The 15,309-nt window shown below is 40.1% G+C and overlaps 1 protein-coding gene across 1 annotated transcript in view; it reads right to left on the minus strand.

The window, feature by feature from the left end:
• LOC116321000 (fidgetin-like) overlaps positions 1 to 5,832 on the minus strand; it is a 43,721-nt gene extending 37,889 nt beyond the window's left edge. Inside the window, exon 1 of the mRNA XM_031740742.2 lies at positions 5,801 to 5,832. The gene's annotated coding sequence lies outside the window, so the exon portion shown is untranslated. The remainder of the gene's footprint in view (positions 1 to 5,800) is intronic.
• Positions 5,833 to 15,309: the final 9,477 nt, after the last annotated feature.

Below are 15,309 nucleotides of genomic sequence, written 5' to 3' on the forward strand. Positions count from 1 at the left end.
TTGGATAATGATAAGCCTACCGAAAAGTGTTTGTCACTCTGGTGGAGGGTTTTCTGCAGCTGTGAACATTCACCATTGCTACAGTATCAAACATGGACTTCCAGGCCTTATTATTTTCTCTCAGAATGTACCAGAATGACTTATATTGACACTCCTAATGTTCTGGCATGACCTGTTTCACTTGTTTTGAGAGCTCCTTTGAATGTAGGATCTGGATTAAGAACCACAGCTTTCCCATTCAAATGCCAGACTTGGAATAAACTACAGATCTTTTACCTGCTTAATTTTTAAAGCAGGTCTTCTGAAAAGCATTTCTAATGTCAGCAGAGCGCCTGAAAACAGTTGACTGTGTGTAAAAGTAGCTTCCTCAACAGTTTAACACCTCCAATTACAGCTGAAAAGTCTATATTCATCATAGCACTGTGAGTTGAACATGTTTCAGTCCACAGCTGAGTTACAAAACTTGTGTGACTGCCCAAACATTTCTAGGCCTAACTGTAAGTGTGTGCACCTGCTTATAATTCAGAGGTTTTGTGTGTGTGCTGTCATTTGTAAGTGTGAGGATTTATCCTAGCTCACACACAGTGTGTGTGTGTGTGTGTGTGTGTGGTGGGCCATATCCTTGAGGTTTACTCTTTTGATTCAATAGCGCTCCACATGGATGGACTCAATCAGATACCTCAAACCCAGTGAAGAGTGATGTTCAATGGAGCTGAAGTTACACTACAGCTACTCCCCAGAGAAAAGACGGCCCGGTTTGCAGACAATGTTAACATGTAGACACAGCAGAAACCTGAATCTTAAGCACATAAACAAAGCTATTTTTACTTGTTGACATGATACAGCGCCGTTAATTTCCTTAATTGTTGCCACTGGTGCAGAAAATTATTTTATGCCTGGGAAAAGACAACAAGTTTACATACAGTTTCCTACTTCACATACTGTAGTTGTGTGATTGTCAGTGAATGTGGAGAATTTCTTGCATGATTGGAGCATGCAAGAACCAAGGCCACACTTAAAATAAATTCTCTGTGGCTTTTTTCCCCATACTTTTCTGCTGTCAAATCAGCTTTAAAGCAAAAGATTCCAATGTGTATTTAAATCCTCAAAGGAGCTGCTCAGAGATCACGTCTTTTACTACCGCAATCAGACGTACAGCTGCAGTTGGCCGTGCGATTCCGTCTCTTCAAACACTTGCACACAGTTCTTGAACAATAACAACAAAGGTCTGGGCAAAGAACTTGAAATGGCCAATAGGTTTGTGGCCCTAGAAGCCATTACTCCTTGAATACCTTGCGGATAATGAAACTGGGCCAGGCTAGAGCGGAGATGGAAAACTGTGCTGTTGGAGTGCACTGAGCCATTGCAAATTTCTGTTTGAACCCATAACACTGTAGCCATGTGACAAATGATAGCAAACACAGAGCTTGAGCCACTTGGAGAAGACTACAGTCAGCTGGATTCATTCTGAGTCCACCATACAAATGCATGTCTCTATGGTGAGGTGAAATAAGGACTAGAGAAAATCAATGTGTGTTGCTTTGAAACCTTTTTCTATGTATCTGACTAAAAGTAAAAAGAATCCATATTGTAAGCCAACACGATTTACCATTATGGTAAATCATAACCTGCTGTTGCATTTACTTTTTTCCATAGAAGGTAGAACCTCAGTAAAAGTTACCCTCACATATATTTATGAATTAAAATTTTAAATAAAGCAGGTCAGATTGATGTCAAAATTGATTCTAGGTTCTTTCATTGCCCATAACCCACTTCATAACCATTTTCATAAATTGAAACTGGCCATCAGAAAACCACTATTTTCCCATTGGCCATTTTAAAGTGGTGTGTGTGCTGAGCCAGACACGAGCTACAAACACTGTTAAGTGAGTAGCTGAACAATAATTACTTTCTGCTACGGTCCTGGGTCGTTTGACCCAGTGTTTTGAGTTTTCTTATATTTTGATATTGTTTGTTTAAGTTATTGTGGCGTGGGTGTGGTCTCTGGCCGGCTCCTTCGCCCTAAATGTGTTCTGTCATCAGGCTCGTGTTACTACGTCTGCATCCTGTTATGCTTCCTTTTTTATTTTGACGAGTTCTTGTGTCCTATGTTCATTGTGTTTAGTTTCACTTCCATGGTAGCATCATGATTCCAGTCAGCTTTTTCCCCATGTGTTTCCACTTCCCCTGATCACCTCTTGTGTGTTTTCATGTATTTCTCGTCCGGTCGTCTGCTATGTTCACGTCATGTTTGTAGGTTTTTTACATATCCACGTCAGAGCTTCATGTTCAGGTTCAGGTTCACGTTCAGGGTTTTTTCATGTTATAATCTTAGTTAACCTAGCCTAGGTTATTGTTTAGTTTCACCTTTGCCCTTTTATTTTTGTACTGTTAACCCAGCCTTGAATAAACGGCTCGTCCTTAGTTAAAGCAAAGTTTCATTTTTGATGTCTGCACTTGGGTCCTCCTGCTCACTCTACACAGTCAGCTTCAGCCAGACTGTGTAGAGTCTGAGTGATTGTTGGGGTTTTTTCTCTGTATGTATTATTGTAGGGTCTACCTTACAATACAAAGCGCCTAGAGGTGACTGTTGTTGTGATTTGACGCGATATAAAAAAAATTGAATTGAATTGAACTTTCTAACTAGCTGCTCTCACAGTCTTGTTAATTCTTTTGCTTTTTTCACTCTTTTCTCTGGTTCTTTTCAGTTATCTTAGTAGTCATGTCTGTTGTTGAGTTTTTACTTAGCTTGTTTAACTTTTTGTTTTAAATTTTCCCAAAGACACTGATTAGATACTTATTATGTTAGATTTAAATGCAGTATTCAGCTTAGACATGCTTCTATTCATTTTATTTTGTAGGAGCTGCTGGCTGATCCCGAGTATTATATAGTATTGTGCCTAGTAAGCTATGGAAGGTTTACTTGAAGTTTTTTCTCTCTAATTTCTGCAAATGACAGTTTTTCCAAACAAAATCAAATTATACGCTTTTTTTCTTGTCTGCTTAAAACTTCCCACATCATACATGACATCCTAGTAAAACTTGCAGGTGCCAGACTAGCTGTTGTTCACCGCTTTCTATTCCTTTGCTAACATTCTCCTAATTATAATGCCATAACTGACAGCAGTGAAAGTCAGGTAATCTTTCCTATAAAACTTTTAATGTATCATATCACACAGCAGTAAAAATCTCAATTTTGGCAATAGAAAAAGTGCAATTTGTTGCGCTTACAGTGTGAAAGACAGACCATTCTGTTTCAGAATGTGAAGTCATGTGAATTTATACCAGCTCTAGCTCACAAATGAACACGAGGGGGGCACTTTGTTAATGGTCATTTTGAAGCTAAGCAGCATGTCTGCATGTCCTGACCTCTGCCTGTTGTTCTGTTGTATAACAAGACCATCACACAGCACCGACCAGAGACAGCTGTGTGCGTTGTCTTATCGGAATGGGCTGCGTGGAGTGAGATGCCTCAAGGACCTATCAGTAAACAACGCAATAGGGTTTCAGTTGCTATATGCTCAGGCGCTCATGCAAAATTCAGCACTTTTGCATGTAGTCTGAGATAGAGCCAAAGCAGAAGGCAGGGGTTATGGTTTAACTAGTGAACCTTCAGAACTCAACGATTCCCCCTCTAATTCTGACGAAAATGTTTGCAAAGTTGACCTTAGAGCATGAAATGGAAATATTAATTGCTGCACTTATACATGAAATTCAAACAGCTGCTGCTATTGCTAAGTTCCAGCTCTATCCAGTTATCTCTCGCAGTCTCTCTCCATCTTCCTCCCAAGTCCTTTAATGGTGTGATCGCCCTTAACTCTGCAGTAAATCTCTCCCCAATGGCTTATGGTTCAAATTAATGGCACTGCCATAAGTGTTTGAATTTCATGAATTGTAATAATCCTTACATCACAAGACACATGAAGTCATGTCTCCCTCTCTACAGTGGAGATATGATACATTTTAGAGGGATGCACAAAGTGGTCCCCTGGTAGGGTAGTGATGTATTCTAATAGACTGTGCTGGCCAACCCCCGGGCGCAGATATTCATGATTCATATTTGAAGGCTGCAGAACATTTAAATGGGACATTAAGTGGCGAAGAAGATTAAAACACTGTTGGCTTTCTGGAACAACTGGGACATTCACTGGTGGGGTTATGGCTTTTTTATTTCCTTTTTTTCTCTTTGCTTTTCCTAAGCAGCGAAAATATATCAAAGTTGAATACTCTTCACTTTTTATGTTAGGAAATATAAGTATTTACTTAACACTAATAGTGTTGGGCAAGTTACTTTGAAAAAGTAATTAATTATAGTTACTTCTTCAAAAAAGTAACTGAGTTAGTAACTGAGTTACAATATTCTAAAAGTAATTAATTACATGAATTAATTGCCTTGTTTGGTATCATCCTTTTCAGCACAACCTCACGTGCCTGAATTTACAGTTATGTTTTCATTTTGACATACTGTATTAACACAGTTGATCTAAAATCAGACAAAAAACATAAAATCTGTGTAGAAAAGGTTATATTTTTTACTGTAACAACCACAAACATGTTTATTGAATCATATTTCATAACTTTAAATGTAAATATAAATTGTTTGCAAAACTTGTACATAGGATTTTAAAATTGACAAAGTTATTTGCAGCCATTTACCTTTTACCCTTTTTTGTAACCATTTCAAACTATTTACATAACAATCAGCTGTTCTGCATTCAATAAGATGCCACACAAATTATTTGTGCCACTCCAAAAAAATAATTTCTGTCCATTATAAAAGAGAACATCACAGCCTGATACCTGCAGGTCTGACAGAAGCAGGTGTATCACTCCTGTTCTCTACCTGGAGACAGCAGTCGCCTCATTGTTCTGACACACAACACAAAACTATCCACAACACTACACACTAACTACATAAGACAACACATTAACTACACACTCCAAACACGCTAAACGTAACAAATCTCTCACATCTCAAAACTAGCTCTCTCTCTCTTTTTCTGCTGTCTTTCTCTCTCTTTCTTTCATGTCACCCCTAAAACTTCCCCATCTTCCTAAACAACCAAATGTCATGTGTGTTTTTTTTTTTTGATTGGTCCCGACATGGTGCATTTTTCCACCAACACAAAAGGGCTGTTTTTTGTTTTGTTTTGTTTCTTGTTTTCTGGTCATAAGCAGAGAGTGCTTGCTAGCGCTGTCCTTAGACAGTAAATGTGACGAAACTATTCCGGAAAAAACGCCGTGTATATATTGTTTATCATGACTCTGGTTTTATGTGGCCTATAAACACAATTTAAAAACTGGTATATATCACCTTGTTGCTTTGTAATCTTGAAGTGGTTATGTGATTGGCTTACCACGATTACTTTATTCTTCCTCAGTCAAACAGCAGCACTCATGCGATTGTTTTGCCCCCTTAGCTCCAGGTGTTGTGCCAAAAAGTGATCGTCTGCCAGAAAGTGATTGCCGCCCGCGGGAGCGCGCGCAGCTGCTTAAAGCTGTAGCGCCCAGATTACTTACAGCTACTTCGTGCAGCTGATATAAGATGCGGTAAACTGAAGACAGCTTCAGCCTTCTGTTTGTTGAAAAATACTAACGCGACCGCACCGCATTTTCTTGTTAGCAACTGTAACGGCGTTGTACCGATAGGAATAGTAATTAGTTAGATTACTCATTACTGAAAAAAGTAACCCGTTAGTAACGCCGTTAGTAACGCCGTTGCTTGTAACGTTGTTATTCCCATTACTGAACACTATACAACTTTTGCCAAAAACTATAAGAAGAAGAACAATTTTCTAACCTTCCAGGCGTCGGATTGTGCTGCTTTTCCAGTGGTGGATGTGCTGTCAAGGAGAATGTCATGAATTTTGGTACACAGATAGACAAGAGTATCTACAATGGCTATTAAAAGGTAATAATTAAAGTTTTTTGTCATTACGAAACATTTATCATACTAATTATACTGATGGAGTCTAAAATATGTTCAAAGTAGTAGCTCACCTAGGCAGGGTTAGGGTAGGACGAGGGTTAGGGTTTTTCACTAATCTTAATGTTATTAAGAGCTCGGTCTTCTTTTAAAAGCTGTCACAAGGAGAAAAAAATTAGCTCTTTGCTAGAACTTTTTGTTGTCATGATAACATAAAATTTTAACATAAAGTTTTAACCTTGCTCGGTTGCTAGCTACTTGTTCATCTATTTTAATGACTGTATTCAGAGATGGACTGATATGATGTCAACAGCTGCATTTAACCATTTTTACATCTGACTGAGGACACTGCATGCTTGTATGGTAGGGCAGTCACAGCCTAAATCTATTTTTTGTAAGTAGAGGAATTGCCCCCTGCTGGCCATTTGAAAAATGCAAGTTTAGGTGTAGTAAAAACAAAAATACCTGTGCCTCTGATAATTTGCTGCTTACATAAACACTTTACTTTTGTGCTTTAATTCAACTCCAATTAAATACATTTTTTAATAGTGCATACCTGTGATAATTGTAAAATCCATGCATGCATATGTCATAATGATTTTACAACTTTATTATAGTAGGTGCATGTTTTTGCTTTTAAGACATTGAGCACTTGATTGTGTGCAACACAGTCATATATGTGTGTGTTGGAGCAGGAGGACAGACTTGATGATCCCCTGTCTCCTGGTGACTGTGTGGAGCCAGCCAGCCGTGGCGAGGCTGCCATAACTACCAGTTGAGCTCTGTCAGGGAGATGACCCACTCTCTATTCAACAAGACCTGCCACGATGACAGACAGACGGACTGCGAGATAGGCAGGCATGAAGGCAAAACACACAGCATGTGAATATTTTAACTCTCGAGTGATTCTGAGAACTCGCCATCTCGCTCTGAACAGCTGAAAACAGGAAAAAGCTGTAGGTGTAATTGAACCACAACAGCACAGGTCAAGAGTCAATAGTCTTATTTGAGGGCTAACACCATTTAAGACTAATTTGAGACTATGTGTTATTGTGGCTTTAACTAAGTTTCTAACCTGATCTGTGCAGAGGTTCATTGTGCTTTTAAAAGAGACCTGCTGCCCTGCAAAAGGCCATCTAATGGTTTTTTCAAACCCACAGTATTACTTTAATGTACTGCAGATCAAAGGATAAAACATCCACTTCTGCAGATGATGGGAAAAAAGCTCAAGTACAGATAAGATTTTAGATTTTCTGCATAAGACGTCCATTTGGGTTCTCACTGTTAGGAATGATTAGTCTCGCACACGAATAAAAGGCCCTTAAGTAAAATTCATAACACATTTATTATGTATCTTATGTGTTACCACAATTTAAAAATCGCCGTAGTTTGCATATAGTTAATGTAAAGTTGTATATGTCTTTGGTGTTCCTATGAAATGTGAAGAAAAAAACCTCCATCCCCATGTAATGGATATTATGGGGATCAAATCAGAGCAAAGAGTTTTTGTTAGATTTTTCAGGCTTTAGTATAAATCTTAATTCTGATTTTAATTACATACAAGTATTTATGTGTTTTGAGGCACTATTTCTACAGCACATGTGTGCGGGAATATGTGCATTAGCACGTTGGTGCTGTTGTTGATGTTTGTATGTGAGCGGTGAGGTCAGGACCTGGACTGGAGGCCCATCCCTGGAGAGCTCGCCTCCAGCATGGCCAACTAACACTACAAACAATTAAAAACCACTGCTGTCTCCCCCCAGGGCGTTCGGCTTTATCCAGCTCGGGTCGGAGAAATAGCTGCTCTGTGCTGCACAAGATTCCCAACCAAACCCTTCGTATTGGCTCTATAACGATGCCGGGCAACACTGAAGATGGAGAGGCAGAATCGATACGGCTACAGCCTGTGGACCAGTATGGAGACAGGGGGCTATTATTAGGACGTCCTGTCTTTACCACCTGAGCCACTTACACACTTGGGGTAGTCACACACACACACACACACACACACACACACACACACACACACACACACACACACACACACACACACACACACACACACACACACACAACTCTTCCTCTGTTGAAGGAATTTGCATGTAAGAGCAAATGACAATTCTCCAGTAATATTACTATAGACAGGCTTCATTTTGTAGCAGCAGTTCCAAATATTCACATTCCAAAAACAAAAACATGCTCTCTGTCCGCTGCTTTGAATCCACTTGAATAGAAGCGAGACTTCTGCAAAATTAATCACAACTTTGAGAGCAAACAAATAATTCAGACTCATGGCCTTGCCTGATGCAATACAGACATATCAGCTTCACCGAGCAGGTCTTGTATACAAAGTGAAGTCTGGTTCAATTAAAAGATTTGGATTCATTAGTGAAGTGGACGCAGTCAGCACAGCAGCCAGCCTGTAAGATAACCAGTCAACCAACCAGTTATCTCCCTGGGCATATGCTTTGTCCACTGCTCCAGAGCCCTGCTGTCAAAGCCATTGTGAATCGTAATGATCACAGTGCATCCCAGCCACTCGCAACACACACATACGCACACACACATGCACGCACGCTCTCCAGTCTTTGCTCCAGGGGTCCTGACAAAACAGGAGACGGCAGGGACTCGTCAGAAGACAGCGCTGCCGGTGCGCTCCACCTGCTCACTGATTCTTACGCCTGGAGGAGCCTGAAGGCATTGCCATCGCACACCCTCCCTGTACATGGCACACACACTCACACAAATACACAAATCAATAGACAGACACAGATGCCAACACACTTATACATAGATCCACAACGCACATATACACCCGGCTTTTGATTACCTCCCACCTTTATTTCTTCTTAGCATCCTTTCCCTTGTGCCCCCCTCCAATCCGACCCTATCCATATCCCGTTGTTTGTCCTCCTCCCTCCCCCTCTACCTTACCCCTCATTGCAGAACGCATGTAACACACACACAAACACACACACACACACACACACACACACACACACACACACACACACACACACACACACACCCTAACCTGTCAGGTAACATCAGAGAAGGGGAGAGTTGAAGAGACGTGACAGCATGCTGAAGGAATCGAGTGCCAGGAACACAGACCTCTCTCTGTTCACCTCTGCTGTGCTGGAACACAACGAGCTCCAGCCCCTCACCTTTGTTAAGGATCAGACCTGTTTGGAGAGTGCTGGAGAACCTCCAACAGTCAGAGGAGTGAAGACACGCTGAGGAAAGGAGATATTAGAGAGGAAGTTGTCGAGAGGAAGTTCTGATAATCAATAGGCGCGGGGAGCGAGTTGGAGAAGAAGAAACAAAGGCAGAAAAAAGGAAAGAAAGCGTTAGATAGGGAGGGCCAACACATGCTGCCCGAAGGCCTTTTCACTATCCATCAAATTCAGCAAGTTGGCCTGAAAGCTTGCAGCTGCCATATGTGATGAACCATTCACACAGTGAAGTCCAACAAGTCAGCAACAACCCCTCCAGATGATTTGTTAGAATAAAAAAACAAAATCCACTGTGAAAAACTTCAACGCTGTTAAAAAGAGTAAAAGCTAATGAAGCTGCACTTTACATTTCTTGGCTGACATTATGTTTTAATTCCAGGAAGCTGAGCGTGAAACCTACCTATACTTTCAGGTATCGCACACATAGGATCAAAGAATCACTGAATTCATGGTAACTCTGCCATTGCATCAGTATTAATATCCAATATTCAATAAACACACAGAGATAAATTTCAGCCACTGCTACAGCTGGCACCCAATATTTATTTAGTCTTAGCATTCTGAGGCTCCAGCTAAAATACTGTTTGCAGTCTGGGACGTTAAAAGGTGGTAATGGAGCATCGTAAAATGATCTCAGTTTTTCAAAAAAAGATAAAAAATCAAGTTTGAACCAAGTCAAACTGGCATGTAGTTTGTTTTAATCCAATGCTATCTGTGTGAGTGAAACTTGCAGCACAAAGGGATGGAGCATTTTCATGGTGCCCTTCTGATTAAAAAATACAGTATATTACAAAGTATTACATAAATATATTATTATTATTACATATGCATTATACAAAAGGATGAGTCTGTCCCTGTTAATTAGTATCAGTATTAGAATATATTGCAAAGATTGTAAATTTGATGATTACCAGTTTTGCACCTCTTTGCTCTCAGGTGTCCTACATTTTTATTGATGAGTTCAGCTTATTTATATCTTATGGATGCATAATTAAATTGGCCAGTTTTAAGAGTCATCTGTGCTTGATGACAATATCTTCAATATTAACCTTTTCATCAAGTTTAAATTTCTAAAAGCAAATAAACATATAGCAAAAGATTTTGATGTAGATTTTTTGGGAAATCCTAGATTAGCTGAACTTTTTACAAAAGTCAAAATTTCTTTTGTTGTTGCTAGAAGTATATTTGCCAGTACTGTTTTACTTTTTTGCATCATTATTCTGTATTTATTTGGATGATGTAAGCATGAAATAAAACTAGCTATCTAATGGTGTATCACAGTATGTACCATATTAAAACACATACTGGGCAGGCCTGTTAAAAGTAACAGAGTTGGCAAGATGAATTTTGATATCTTTGAATCCATTTGCAATAGAACAATAGAATTCATAGACTTGCCAGTGACCGTACGACAAACTGATGACATTTCTGGTGCACAGATTATTTTAGAAAAGACTGCATGGACTGCTTCCATGACCCCTGAGGGAGTTATGAACAAAAAAAAGTGCTGAAAAGTGAAGACTTGGTCTATCATCACCAACTATTTTTTTTTTTCCTGAGAAATGATCACTGATGCCCACAGGCAAGCTCTTTTTCCATGTCTGAATGCTATATGCACAAAATGCCTGGTCATCAGTACAAAAAAATGCCACTATTTATGCATCCAAACCACACTGCATACAAAATTCAATATATTCATGCAAGGAGAATGAATTAGTAATATGTGTGCATGTTCCGGCCTTGGGAAAACATCCCTTCTTTATAATTAAGCCAGTGGCAGAGTCAAGCAAGCCTTAGCGCAAACCTCTGTGTCTTATCCTGGTTGGAGGGGAATGTTGAAAGCTATTGCAACTAATTGGTTCCCCTGCCTCCTTTTTGTCATGGGAATGACACAACAATCAACACCCTCCATCATCTCCTGCAGAATTGAGAATTGAAACAACGGGGCGGTTGTCTCATGTCACACCAAACAGACTGTCAGTCAAGCATTAGTGAAGACTGATGTTGTGCACTGTTTTCCCACTTTCTTCCTTTTGTTTGGGCCACAGCCAACAAGCTTCATAAGGCAAAATCGTCATCAGTTGTTTGTGCTTCCTGAAAGCGCTGGATTCATTTCCTATACTTTACAAATCCTCCTTTTGTCTAATCTTGCTTCTCATTTTTTCTTTGCTTACTTTGAGGGAGCACTCCAGCATTTGGATTCAAGGAAAAGCCCTCCACACATATTTGATGGGCAGTTTGCAAGTTGGAGAACTCCACTTGAACACTAACTAGCCATTTTTAGTGTTAGTTATCCTCTGTATTCATAAGAGCAATTTTCACCAAGGAGGGGGGGAATGATTTTGCTTCATCAAGAAGAAGTGGATCTTCTAAAAACAGTAATTTTGTTTCCTGCTTCTTCCCCCTCTTCCACTTTACATCTCGAGGGACAGTTGCAGCCTGATTCTCTCGATGAAGTGGCTCTCCAAACTTACATCATGCATTGTTTTGCTGGCTGGTATGCTTTACGGGCTCTTGGCCCATTGGGATGCTAGATTGAGTGCGTGTAGGTTAGTGGGTGGGCAGCAGAAGTGGGTTCTTGGTGAGGGGCAGTAAATGCTGGAATTCCTAATAGAAGGTAATTGAAATGAGCACTTAGAAGCCGTTGGCTGGCATTTTCCTCATGCACGGTGACGGGCTGCGGTAATCATGTGCTAGACTCTGTTGTACTCTACATGCAACAGAAGGGCTCATTAGTGGATACTATGCATTATATAGGTGTACATTTATCCTCGACAGCAAGAAGAAAGAGCTCATGAGCTCACTCAGATAACTTTCTCAGGATGTTTTCTCAGATATTGCAGTGAGCATTTGTCACTGGTGGGCAGAAAGCAGCAGCCTTGAAAAGTTTCACTGAAATGTCACAAAATTTGATGAGTAGGCTGCTCGAGTGTGTTAAGGGGATGTGCTTACAGAAAGAGCCTCCACTTCAGTATTCCTTCTCTTTCTGTCTGCCTTCTCTTGCTGTTTCTGTCCTTGGCTCTCAGGACAAATAGTACCCTTACCCTCAGCTACTTTTTCCACCCCTACACAGACTGGAGCAGTCGTTACAAGCTTTCAGCAGACGCTTCATGCAAGACAAGGCCTTGTTCCATTTGTTCAAGTTGAAAAGCATAAAGTAGACAATTCTCAGAATATGTTGAGTGTGAGGTATTGTAACTACAATGAATGACATGTTGTCAGGAGAGTGGTGAAATGGTCAGAAAATTGTGCTCTCTGGAAAAATAATGCTTCCATTGTGCTGCACAAGGCCATACAAGCACAGGGGCGACCTTGGGATGAGAACAACTTAATTTAAGAAAGTAGGAGAGAAAAAAACAAAAGAGATAAAGGTTCTGCCTGAGAAGCAGAGCACGTGATCCAGTTTTGATAATCCGCACATTTAAATGGTTGGACAACAACAACCCTGAAATACTGTAGCTGTGGACTTCGCTCAATCAATCCTAATATGTTTCGTGAGCAAACAGAACCTGTGGTGCTGCCGCTTAAGACCGGGATAACGATCAGATTAAAAGCTTGACAAGTGAGAACTGGACTAATGCCAGGTAATGGGAGCAGTTTGTGGCCCTACCAATAGTGGGAAGAAGAACAAAGCAGAAGTGCCCCACTGCCAACAAATGGGGGGTCGGGGTGGAAGACGGACGAATGTTGAAAGCATCCCAGTCCCAGAACGCAGCTGGTAATTCACCAGTTTCCATTATGAAATTCCATTACATCCCCCCACCTTTCTTTGTCTATCCTACATCTGTTTCTCTGTTCCCCTGTCCTCTTCTCCTTGTAATCAGCTACTCTCCATCTTCCTCACTTTCACTCACACAAAACGATTGCTCAGCAGAAGCCCTTCTCGCTGTAGAATATTTCTGTTTCGCTTCTCTTACGTTTCCACGTGCTCACCAAAGCCGAGGAAGAAATAAACAGAAGAAGGTAAGGATTTAAACACACACACGCGTGCACACACAGACTGAGGAGATGTCTTTGTCAGCAAGAGAAAGACGAGTGGGCCGGCGCGCTAATCATCGATCGGATGATTAAGGCAGATGAGGAGGGCTTTTTCCCTCAGTGAAGGATCTGATTGTTGGTCTCCTCCCGCCTGGTGTCCAGGGAGCACGCCGGCGGCAGCGGATCAGGATCAATACACTCAATCACTGCTGAGAGGGCCAGCGTCAGTCACGCTGTGCCAGACTATTAGAACCAAGTAGGCAGACAGTGAATAAGTCCATGCTTCCTTGGTCCCACCTCACACCACAGGGGGAAGCAATGAAGTAGCTGGCTCGAGTGTGCATGTGTGTGTGTGCACAGTTATCACACGTCTCTCTGTTAAAGGACCAGAGCAACATTTTGGGAAAAATTACTCTGTTTTTGTCTAGAATTAGACAAAAAGATTGATACGTCTCTGAAATCAAAACTCAAGAGTCATAGCAAAGAGACAGCTTAAACTAGACGGTGTTGGTCGGGCTCTGTCTAAAGTAACATTCACCTATAAACATATTAAAGCCCACCGATGTGCTTAAGATTCTAAATGACATAAATGCTAGCTAGAGCTTCAGATTTGTGCAGCTTAGGCCATAATTTTACAAAAATGCACTCTGAATTTGAACCAACTGCAGTGGGCTTGTCCATCTGCAAGGTAGCGATACAACTAACTAAAGTGTCATGCCTTTTTGAATATTGATATTGTAGTTTCTACTCGCTGTCTCACATGGACCAACTTTCCTATGGTTGGTATCAGTCCTGAATTCAGTTTTAGTTTAGTTTACATAGGGATAAATATGTTAAATGAACTAGGCAATTCACAGCCTCATAGTTTGCAATGTCAGTGGTTAGTTGGCCATTTGAAACACAAGAAAATCAATGATGTGCTCAATCTTTATAATAAATACACACATTAAAACACAACAAAATACTTGATAATACTTATTTCAAAATTGCAAACAATTATTTTTTAGTTTTGCCCCTATCTTTCCTCTTCCAAACCACAGTATATAGACTTAGAGCAAATGCTCTAAGTCTATATACTGTGGTTTGAAAGAATAATAAAAGTATGATTTTGAACTAGCCTTGAAACACAATAATAATGGCAACTGTTCTTTTGAATGCCACAAACAAGCTCTACAACCCTATTTCTCTATTTCCAACATTTGGTTGTGATGTAAAATGTAAATAAATGTAAATAAAACTATAATCCAATGGCTAGCAAATACTTTAATCTCTCTATATTGAAAATTTTACAAAGGTAGTATTTGAAGTGTAATTTTTTTAAACAAATTTCATTGCCTCTTCTTTGAATAACATGCTAAGTGTTTTGGACCTGAGGAAAACCATCGACAGAACCGTCCATTGTGAACACAAACTTTTCTCCCCTTACTATGCCATTTAACCATGGCTTGTTTACTAAGAGATGATAGATTTGGGTTTCTAACTGTTAGAAAAATAAAATAATTTTATTTACAATTAAAATCACCACACAGTCTTCCATGTTTCTCAGCTCTCAGTACAAACGGAATGTCCAAGGAACTCAGCGAAGACCAAAAAAGTAAAACTGTAGATTTACACAAGTTGGGAAGGTTTCTTGGATGGTTTAAAAAAAATCATTAAGTGACAACTCACACGTCCACCATCCCCACAATGAACATAAGTAAACTTCTCACCATAACTGCATATTCATGGATGCAACTCACATACAAAACAAACAAACAAAATTAAAAAATCAACAAACAACTTTGATATGCTGTTAAGAGTACACATTCTCTCAAGCTCCTGTCTGCTTGAGGTGAGCAATTACTTTTGCATATGTGGACTGAGGAATACAAACACAATGCTTACTGTTTAAACAGTTACTCGTCCATCAGTAACTGGGGGAAGCACGATGGTTCACAGTAAGAAGGTCAATTCAATTCAATTCAATTCAATTCTATTTTATTTATATAGCATCAAATCACAACAACAGTCGCCTCAAGGCGCTTTGTATTATAAGGTAGACCCTACAATAATACATACAGAAAAACCCAACAATCAAATGACCCCCTATGAGCAAGCACTTTGGCGACAGTGGGAAGGAAAAACTCCCTTTTAACAGGAAGAAACCTCCAGCAGAACAAGGCTCAGGGA

This window comes from Oreochromis aureus, linkage group 23 (genome assembly GCF_013358895.1).
Source record: "Oreochromis aureus strain Israel breed Guangdong linkage group 23, ZZ_aureus, whole genome shotgun sequence".
Taxonomy (NCBI): Eukaryota; Metazoa; Chordata; class Actinopteri; order Cichliformes; family Cichlidae; genus Oreochromis; species Oreochromis aureus.